The sequence below is a fragment of the Gymnodraco acuticeps genome, unplaced genomic scaffold (genome assembly GCF_902827175.1).
Source record: "Gymnodraco acuticeps unplaced genomic scaffold, fGymAcu1.1, whole genome shotgun sequence".
NCBI lineage: Eukaryota > Metazoa > Chordata > Actinopteri > Perciformes > Bathydraconidae > Gymnodraco > Gymnodraco acuticeps.
The window spans coordinates 31,098-41,225 of record NW_022990089.1 but is presented as its reverse complement, the minus strand read 5'-3'; the positions used below and the strand labels follow the sequence as shown (position 1 = coordinate 41,225).

General features: G+C 41.1%; 1 long non-coding RNA gene across 1 annotated transcript; it reads left to right on the top strand.

Moving 5' to 3' along the window:
- The first annotated feature begins 4,525 nt into the window (after positions 1–4,525).
- Positions 4,526–6,508, top strand: LOC117546198. Its single transcript, XR_004568951.1, has 3 exons — positions 4,526–4,567; positions 5,471–5,617; positions 6,278–6,508. It is a non-coding gene; the product is annotated as an uncharacterized LOC117546198 (long non-coding RNA).
- The last annotated feature ends 3,620 nt before the right edge of the window (positions 6,509–10,128 follow it).

Genomic DNA, 10,128 nt, shown 5'->3' with positions numbered 1-10,128 from the left:
CTGCATGAGAAACTGACGGGCTGTCAGGAGAGAGGGAGGGAGAGGGGAAAGAGAGGATCCGTTTCTCCCGTGTTATTATTCAAAGTTAATGTAAACTTTTGAATAATGTACGTTATCTACTACAAGTAGTTTGTTTGAATGTAATAATTATGTTGTTTGTTGTTTGTGGAATAATTTATTGGAAAATGAATCTGAATTTTTCGATCTGTTACGAATATAAACTGAAGCAATATAAAAATGAGCCCATTAACTGTGTTTTAAACATCAGCATATAGCCGGTCATAGTCCGGTAATTACCTGCTAACGGAAACTCTGCTACACAACTCTTATTATTATTGAAATATGACCGGTAAGTTTCAAATTTGTCCGATAAAATAAATTCTGCCCGGACATTTGACCGGCGAGAAAAAATCCTAGCGGATACCCTGCCCCAGGCCATCTCTGAACTTCCATCCACCCGAAGTCAGCTCACCCAGAATCAGAAGGACCATTGTCTCTCTAATTGTGTGTGACTCAATTCTCCTGCTCTTTTAGGAGTCTTGAAATGAACGCACATACATTTCTCTCACAAACTAACACTTAACATCCCATAGCCTATATCAGGTGACATAAAAATGAATATACCAGAATTACACTATCAAACTTTTTGCCATAATACTTTACATCAATCTCCACAGTAGGTACACTGTAAAAAAAGATCGTAATTTTACAGGAAATAACTGTAAATTTGTATAGTAATTATCATGTTTTTTTAAATAACTTGCAAAATCCTGTAAAATGACAGATATTAACTATAAATTAACAACCCAAAACATTATTTGAAGTATTTTGACAATAACAACAAATAACGTTTATTTCCTTTTTTTTTACCGTAAATGTACTATATAATATTTACAGTATTTTTGCACTTTCAGAAAATACATGCAGATGTACGTAAAATAAAATGTTTTTATCTGTAATTAAATATGTAACTCGTAATATAAAAGTGTATTACTATTATAAGACTTTAAGATGTTCTTTGTAATTTTAAGGTAAACATAAAACTGTAAGAAAAGCGTAAAATAAAAAAAACGTAAAATGTAAGTAAAACATTTTTACATAAATCATTTTCTCAATATTCGATTGAATCCAACAAAAACACAAAATATCCAATGTTGAAACAAAAGTAAATAAATATGTTTTCATGAAATTCCTAACTTACTATATTGTAAACATCTACAGTTGACAATATCATTAAAAAAAAAAAATCATAGAAAGTGGAGAAATCTCTGCAGGGAGGACCAAGGTTTACATTACATTACATTACATTACATTACATTACATTGCATTTAGCTGACGCTTTTGTCCAAAGCGACTTACAATAAGTACATTCGACCAGGAAGACACAACCTTGAAGAAAACAGAATCATATAAGTATATCAGGTTTCATAGAGCCAAACATTTCAAGTGCTACTCAACTGGCTTTAGGTAAGCCAGTCCTTTAATTAGTATATAAGTGCTTCGTTAATCATTCTAACGCTCGAAGTGGAGTCGAAAGAGATGAGTTTTCAGTTTGCGCCGGAAGATGTGCAAGCTATCTGCCGTCCTGATGTCAATGGGGAGCTCATTCCACCATCTTGGAGCCAGGATAGCAAACCCACGTGTTTTCGCCGATGGGAACTTGGGTCCCCCTCGCAGTGAGGGCGCAACGAGTCGTTTGGCTGATGCAGAGCGTAGTGCACGCGCTGGGGTGTACGGTTTAACCATGTCCTGGATGTAGGAAGGGCCAGATCCATTCGCAGCACGGTAAGCAAGTACCAGTGTCTTGAAGTGGATTCTAGCAGTTACCGGAAGCCAGTGAAGGGAGCGGAGGAGCGGAGTGGTGTGGGAGAATTTAGGAAGGTTGAAAACCAGACGAGCCGCTGCATTCTGGATGAGCTGCAGAGGTCGGATGGCACATGCAGGTAGACCAGCCAGGAGGGAGTTGCAGTAGTCTAGGCGTGAGATGACGAGAGCCTGGACCAGAACCTGAGTCGCTTTCTGAGTCAGCTGGGGACGTATCTTCCTGATGTTGTAAAGCGTGTATCTGCAGCAGCGGGTTGTAGCAGCAATGTTTGCAGTGAAGGACAGGTTGTTATCTAGGGTCACACCCAGATTCCTTGCAGTCTGAGTCGGGGAAACAACTGAGGTGCCGATGTTGATTGTCAGGTCAAGAGTTGGACAATCTTTTCCCGGGAGGAAGAGCAGCTCAGTCTTGTCAAGGTTGAGTTTGAGGTGGTGAGCAGACATCCACTGAGAGATGTCAGCTAGACAAGCAGAGATGCGTGCGACGACCTGGGTCTCTGAGCGGGGAAAGGACAGAATTAATTGGGTGTCGTCAGCGTAGCAGTGGTAAGAAAAACCATGCGGGCTAATGACTGATCCGAGCGAGTTTGTGTACAAGGAGAAGAGGAGGGGACCAAGAACAGAGCCCTGAGGGACCCCCGTAGTTAATTGACAAGGGTCGGACTCAGACCCTCTCCAAGTCACCCTGTAGGTACGGTCTTTCAGGTATGAGGTGAGGAGGGAAAGTGCAGAGCCAGAAACTCCAAGTTTTTGGAGAGTGCGAAGGAGGATCTGATGATTCACCGTGTCGAATGCAGCAGACAGGTCCAACAGGATGATGACAGAGGAGAGGGATGCAGTTTTGGCAGTGTGCAGTTCCTCCGTGACAGCAATGAGAGCAGTTTCTGTGGAGTGACCTGCCTTGAAACCAGACTGGTGCGGATCCAGAAGGTTGTTCTGATTGAGATAACAGGAGAGTTGTTTAAAGACAGCGCGTTCAAGTGATTTAGACAGGAACGGGAGAAGAGAGACAGGCCTGTAGTTTATAACATCAGACGGGTTGAGAGTGGGTTTCTTTAGGAGTGGGTTTACTCTTGCCTCCTTGAGACTGTTTGGAAAGTGACCAGAAGTTAGAGAAGTGTTGATGAAATGGGTGAGAAACGGTAGAATATCAGGAGCGATAGTCTGAAGGAGGTTTGAAGGGATAGGGTCCAGAGGACAGGTGGTAGGGCGGGCAGAGGTAATGAGGGTAAGAACCTCACTTGGAGAGAGAGGGGAAAAGGAGGTTAGTGTGTTGGTGGAAGGAAGGTCTGGTGACCCAGCGGTGAGTAAAGGTGAGTCAGAAAAAGAAGAGCGAATATCATTAACCTTTTTTTCAAAGTGGGTAACAAAGTCGCTTGACAGAAGTGAGGAGGGGGGAGGAGCTTTTGGAGGGTCCAAGAGGGTGGAGAAGATGGAAAATAGTTTTTTAGGATTGGAATAGGAAGATTGGATCTTATCTTGAAAGAAAGTGCTTTTTGCCTGAGAGATCGAAGCAGAGAAAGAGGAGAGGAGAGCTTGATAGGTTAGGAGGTCGTCACGGTGTTTGGATTTCCACCATTTCCGCTCTGCTGCCCTAAGGACGGTTCTATTAGCACGCAGTGCATCATTTAGCCAGGGAGCCGGAGGGGACTGACGAGCCTGCCGAGATGTCAGAGGACAGAGCGAGTCCAGAGTGGATGAGAGAGTAGAGAGGAGAGTTTCTGCAGCAGAGTTTGGAGGCAGTAGTTGGAACGAATCAGAGGAAGGGAGGGCTGAGAGCACCGACGAGGCAAAGGTAGAGGGAGAGAGGGAGCGAAGGTTACGGCGGACAAGTGTAGGATGGGAAGAGATTAGTTTGTTATGTTTGGAAAGGGATAGAGAGAATGAAATGAAGAAGTGATCGGATGTGTGGAGCGGGTTTACAGAGAGGTTAGAAGTAGCGCAGTTCCTTGAGAATATGAGATCAAGGACATTGCCAGCTTTATGAGTCGGTGGGGACGGAGAGAGTGAGAAAGCAAAGGCGGTTAACAGAGATGTTAGTTCGTCTATCTTCCCCATCTGGAGGTTGAAGTCTCCGAGAAGTACAGCGGGAGGGCCAGTTTCAGGGATGTGTGAGAGGAGATGATCTAATTCCTCCAAGAAGTCCCCCAAGGCGCCTGGTGGACGGTAGAGAACAACAATGGTTAACTGTATAGGATGGGTTACTGTGACGGCATGGAACTCAAAGGTGGAAGGAGTAAAGTTAGGTAGCTTGAAGAGGGAAAAGCTCTTTAGTTTAAAACACACACTGTTATTTACTCAACAATAAGTCACAGTTATCCTTGTTTTATTTATGTGTTCTGTTGCTGTGTTTTTTTTCCATTGGTCAATTTACAGTAATAAACCTTAGTTTTACAGTATAATGTATGGTTTTCGGATTCTGGCCGACAGCCAGAGCTACGGCACTTGAAATAGAATTCAGCCAAAACACGGCAGACAAGTCAGGCATGTTTGGAATGAGTCCACAACACTCCTGATTGGTTAATATAAACATCATCGAAGAAACCTGCCAATGAGAACTGTCCGCGCCTGTCGTTCACATTTGAAACATCCAAGTCAGTTTGAGCGGGTCTCCTACTGCAGGAGCTACAGCTATCTGTGTGTCTGTTACAGGAGTTTATGGATTCATATCGGGATCGTTTTACATCTACACGTTAAATACGAGCATCGGGACGTCAACAAAGAACAGAAGACTTGAGATCTGGTGAGTCCTGCAACTGTAATGGAGTTAAACATGTATTTAGATAATCCTTACTTAGTTTGTGAATGTTTTATTTTTTATTTAAGGTTACGTTTCTTCTTCTAGTTAGCTGAGTTTCTTCCGGTTAAGTTGGTATGCATAATTAATAGGTTGTTAAATGTTAAGAAGCCCTGAGATGCTGTTTCTTGCAAGATGTTGCGCCCGGGAAACCCGGCTTAACATGCGGCTGCTAACGTTAGTTTACAGTTTATTGCAGTGCCGCCCCCCCACCCTCTCGTCTCCAACACGGGAGAATTACACATAAACATGCAGTGGGGTATCACAGTGTTGTCGCCAAGTTTAATGTAAAGTTTCACAGCTTTCTTACAGCGGAATCTAGTTTGTTAATGTTCAGTAGCCAACAGCTAGCATAGCATAAACAGCTAACCGCTAACGTTCGGCTAATTTGCTAGTTAGCTCTGCTCTATATATTACACGCTAACATGACTAGCTAATGTCACACTGTGAACTAAAATACTTTTTGTATTACTACATCATACATGCTTGGTCCAAATCACTGCTAAAATTAATTATTTTTGAGAATGTATAGTAAAGAAACACTCAGCCATGCATGAAATAACATGGCAAAAGAATACGGGTAATGTTTGACCCATGTTGTGCCTTAGAAGTGTAGTGATACAAACATGATTTGTATTCAAAAAGTAAGAAAGGGACAAATAACAATTAGAATTGGTGTTGATCCAAAACATGTTAATTGAGGAATACCTGGGATCCTGAATGGTTAAAGTAATTTATTGCAAAGATATTTACAATTAAAACTAATTCGGGTCACTTTTGACACATGTTGGCTGTATGTTGTGTAACAAAGGGTTAACATGACAGCTGTGATGTTCACTCTTTTGACAGAGCACCAGTGGACAGCGAAGACTATGGAAGAGAAGATGTGATGGTTTTGTGTGGAAAGCTGCTAACGCCAGCCTGTGTCCCTCTCATCAGTCTCTCCAGGCAGCACCCAGCTATTCTTCCATCTTGCAGATGAAAAGACTTTGATATGTGAGTAATAACTAACTTGTGTCTAACATAATATTGAATGTGGTTTAGTAAAGTATTTAAAAATACCCCACATTGTACATGTACAGGACAATCAGACCTTGTTCAACAAAGATCATCAGACAATTGTTTTGTCTTTGAGGTACAGCTGCAGCAGAGAGTCTTGAGTTTGAAGAAAACACTAACATTTTATTTAGTGTTGTTTAATCAATCAATATTTACTGGTCTTGAATTTCCTCACTGTATTACAAATGCTCGAATCTTATTGTACAGGAACATTATGCAGATTTCATCACCTGAAGATAAAAATATAGATTCAGCGATATGTACCATTTTAAGGAAATAGACTGTTAGCGGTATTTACTAAAGCTCCGCAGCTGTAGCTAGGCGCTGCTAATGAAAACTCAAGTGCTCAATTTGTTGGTTTTTCTTTTTTATTAAGAATTGACCAAGCATATCTTCCTCTTCGAAATCCCAGTTGTACTTCGCTAACACGCAGTGCCTGGGAGGGTGCGTTTGATTGTTCCCACAATAGTGCGTGCGTGCGTGCGCTTGTGCTTCAAAGGTCCATCATACAAGATGTAGGGGATCTATTGGCAGCTGCTGATAATAACATCCATCATTATGGTTTACTAATAGTTATCACTTCACTTCCTCCTCCAGCATCTGGACACAGCAGGAATCTACGCCAGGATCCTGTTTGTGGACTTCAGCTCTGCCTTCAACACAACACTCTGGCTGGAGGCTGCGCTCCATCAGGACCAACACCTCTCTCCCTCAGGACCAGAACCTCTCTCCATCAGGACCAACACCTCTCTCCATCAGGACCAACACCTCTCTCCATCAGGACCAGAACCTCTCTCCATCAGGACCAGAACCTCTCTCCATCAGGACCAGAACCTCTCTCCATCAGGACCAAAACCTCTCTCCATCAGGACCAAAACCTCTCTCCATCAGGACCAAAACCTCTCTCCATCATGACCAACACCTCTCTCTATCAGGACCAGAACCTCTCTCCATCAGGACCAACACCTCTCTCCATCAGGACCAAAACCTCTCGCCACCTCAACAAGGCCCCCCCCCCCCCCACTCCCCACTGACACTTTATCTCAGCCACAACGCAGACTCTATGCATTACATAATGGAGATCACAGGATGGTAAATAATGCAATGTTTAAATATTGCTTACTGCACATATTTTATATTCTATAATTTATTGCATTCTATTTCGATGTAAGTTACTGCTTTATTTTATTTCTATCTTACTATATTTTTATTACAGTGTTCTTAATATAGTTCGCTATCTGTGTACTTTTTAATTTTTTTTATTTGTATGTCGTGGTGCACGACACCTAGTCAAATTCCTCGTACGTGTGAACTTACCTGGCAATAAACCCGTTTCTGATTCTGATCGGTTTGTCCTCTAGGTTGCACTGCCACGTCTGCAGTAGCGCAGAATGGACAGAGGAAACATGATTGGGCCTCAAGTTTTTTGCAGCCAATATTCATTTATCCTACAGGGGCGGCTTATTGGAGTACTTCGTGACCACAAAGTGTGAACGTTGTGATCAGCTGTTTTAGCGCAGTTCTCCAGTGAAGGGGGGGGGGGAGTCTCCCTCCGCAGCCGGTTGGCGTAGTTTGGGCACAATTCTGTTGTACAGACCGACGTTAACAGCAACCCTGTCTGTGCACACGGAGACCGACTCTGTCGTCCGGTGATCTAACCGCCTTCTGGAAAAGCTTCACAAGTACGTCGGTACGCAAATGCGCTTTGTGACACAAGTGACGGTACGCATTTCAGATTACGCACATAATCTGCGTACCAGTTATGTGCACCCCTGTACTACAGCAAAAGTATTCTCCGTCGGGACTTCCTGCAACAACACCACGCCGTTATCAAAGATGTTCTATTGAGAAGACGATCACTACGTGACAAAAGTTTCAAAACCGTGGCTACTGAAATCAATCTTACTAACTGCTGTCTGTGCAATTTACTCTGCGAGTTGGCAGACTTTATTTTGCTTCCTTTAACATCATTTTTCATGGTGGGGCTAAGCCATTTCTTGGTATAGCCTACCCCAGCCATACCCTGGCGCTGCCACTGGTGGCACGTATGGGGCGGGCCATTCTGCACATGCGTTAAATATGTTAAATATTTTAACGCAATTAATTCAAAAAATGGATTACCGCCGTTAACGCGATAATTTTGACAGCACTCATTTTAAGTTTTCAGAGTAATTGTTTCCTACAGAACATTTTGTGATGTCATTTTGTTGAACCTGTTTGATTGGAAAATGTTAGAAAAAAGCTGTAAGATAACAGTATTCTAGCTGTAGAACTTTAGGCTCTGTATTTATTTTAGTGTTTGATCATACAAATCTAATAAAAAAAATGTAAACTGTTTTTCTCATCAGAACTTTATTTAAGGTATTTTAATGTAACATTTTAAGACAATGGATTTTGAAAAGAGAGGAAAGTTTCCTCTAAAATATTTAAGGACAATTTCTGTATACTAATTGCTTTTGCATTTTATTTCAGTTAATGTATTTTTACTTTAATTTAATGTTTTTTGTTTGGCAGCCGCTGCTGCCAGTCATTTGACCGTTTTTTTACGGGTTTTTTGCCCGTAGAAGTTTTAGTGCTGTACTTTTATTAAATGTTATTGACTGTAATAAGAGAGGATAAATCTGTAAAATTACAGTGTTTGCACGTTAAAATATTAGTGCTGTACTTTTATTAAATGTTATTGACTGTAAAAAGAGAGGATACATCTGTAAAATTAGAGTATTTGCCTGTAGAAGTATGAGTGATGTACTTTTATTTAAGGTTATTGACTGTAAAAAGAGAGTATAAATCTGTAAAATTACAGTGTTTTCCTGTAAAATCTTTAAGGACAATTCCCGTAAATTAATGGCTTATTCACTTTATTTCAGTTAAAGTATTTTACTTTAATTTAAGGGTTTTTGTTTGGCAGCCGCTGCTGCCAGTACTTTGACCGTTTTTTTACGAGTTTTTTTTTTACAGTGTAGGCTTTTAATGATTCCCACAGCAGAGAACAAGAGATGGGTTCATTGTCGTTTTGATTGTTTGTAATACAATTATCAATTGAAGTTGCAATAAATGTATTACATTTGTCATCTGACAACAGCAAAGTATTAAACCTCCACGGCGTTGAGTATCGTGGTTGTGGTGAAATCCAAATATCAAGAGAAAGAGGAGCGTGGTCGGAAATTACAATAGGGTGATATTTAACTGACGACACTTTGGTAATACGTTTGGCATCGATGAAGAAATAATCAATTCGAGAAAAGGATTTGTGCATATGAGAAAAGAAGGAATATTCCTTAATGCGGGGGCAGGGTTGGGTTGTAATGGAATACATGTAACGGCGTTACGTAATCAGAATACAAAAATCAAGTAACTGCATTCAGCTCGCGTTACATTTGAAAAACGAGTAATCTGATTACAGTTACTTTCGTAAACCTGAAGTGAATACATTTTGGATTACTTATTGGAATTATTGGTGGAAAGATTTCCTCACAACATTTAATATTCATTATTAAAGGTCAGGGTTGCCAACTCTCACGCATCTGGCGTGTGACACACGCTTTCACTCTCAATGTCACGCTCTCACGCTGCCCAAACTATTCTCACGCCAAAAACAAGATGAACCGGTGATCGTTTTTGGTTGGTTATTTACAATGTTGAGTTGACAGCTGCTCAAGCTGTCGACCCGCTCCCTCCGCGCCCCCGCCACTCTTAACAACTATAACAGACAGCAGAGCAGTGGGAGCCGGTTGGTCAATCCCCGACCCGTATTGCGCATGCGCAGATCTGAGATCCAGTAAAAATGATAAAAAGTAAAAGTATGCTGCTTATTGTTCTACTAGGCCAAAATAGAGTCAAAGAGTATATGAGAGTGAGAGTGTGTTAATTAATATATTTGGCAGTTTGGAGTAAGTCTGTAGATTTGTTTGTGTCTGTGTGTTTCATGCCTCTAACGATAATTAATTTTGTTGGATACATTTTCCGGGTAAACGATAATATTGTCGGCACCGTTGTATCATTTTAGACCACTGACATAATGATAATATACAATAATAATTAAAGTACATCCTTTCAAACTGCTAATCACATCCTCATGTAAATGAAAACATTTATCAAGTTCATTTTTATTTATCGTACGATAAGTCAATGAATTGCTTATCGCGACAGGCACACAATAAAACAGTGGAAACAAACAGGTGTTTGACTTTCATTAGTGAATGAAACTTTGCGCCCTTTATAGTCTGTGTCCAATATTGTGTATTTGTATATATTGTATATATATCATGCTAAGGTCCCGCTACTGACACGATAGCAGTCATTTAGTGCGCATATGTGTAATTAAACCCATGATATCAAAATCTCACTCCAGCCAGGTACCCAAAGTTGGCAACCCTGTTAAAGGTACAGCCGAATCATCACAGCGCACAACAACTTTTACCGCCGCAGATGGACCAAAAAAGGGAGCG